Genomic DNA, 888 nt, shown 5'->3' with positions numbered 1-888 from the left:
GGGGGGGGGGGAGGAGTTGATGGAGAGTATTTATTTGTTGAAATGGTTCTGATATTTTGAGTGCATCAAACAATTGTATCAATAAACAAATTCTTCTGAACTTTTAAAAAAATGACCAACTCAGAGTTTTAAAAAAAATTTGCTTCATCATTCTGTAAAGATTCTGATAAATATTATGATTATGTTTCAGAAAATCAGGATACAACATGGGCGTTATTCCTTGCTCACGACAGGAACACGCCATCTACCAAAAAATGTCTCATACGGCCGGCTATAGTATTTATTATTTTTTGATTTATAGAAATTATATATTCATTGCCAGACCCCATTCTAGTGATCATTGACGAAAGGAATTGAGTCTTTGCCACAAACACTGATTTTCCTATCCCTATATCTTTTTAACCTGATGGCGTAAAGCTTTGATATTTCAAACTAAGGTTATTTTATCTAACAGAATTCATAGTTTGAAATATCTAGGGTCTACGACATTGGGTTGCAAAGGGATAGAGATTTGAAAATCAAAGTTTGTGGCAAAGACTCAATTCCTTTATTCAAAATATAATGTCTACTCTAGCTAGCATAGATAGAATATTATGAATAGAATTTACACCGTAAGACCGAACAAAAAAGTTTTAGATTTAAGCGACATTACTGGTACGACCTTGTAGCTCCTCTGTTTTTTATTTACTTTAGTTTAATGTTCAGTAGAGAGAATTGAAGAATGATATTAATGAATCAATGATGGATAGGGAATATTTGCTATGCTTGTTTTTTATTGGAATTTACTTTAGTTTAATGTGCAGTGGAGAGAATTGAAGAAGGATATTAATGAATCAATGATGGATAGGGAATATTTGCTATGCTTGTTTTTTATTTAATGACCCTCTA

The sequence above is a fragment of the Eurytemora carolleeae genome, unplaced genomic scaffold, assembly GCF_000591075.1.
Source record: "Eurytemora carolleeae unplaced genomic scaffold, Eaff_2.0 scaffold266, whole genome shotgun sequence".
Lineage (NCBI taxonomy): Eukaryota > Metazoa > Arthropoda > Copepoda > Calanoida > Temoridae > Eurytemora > Eurytemora carolleeae.
This window is presented reverse-complemented; position numbering follows the sequence as displayed.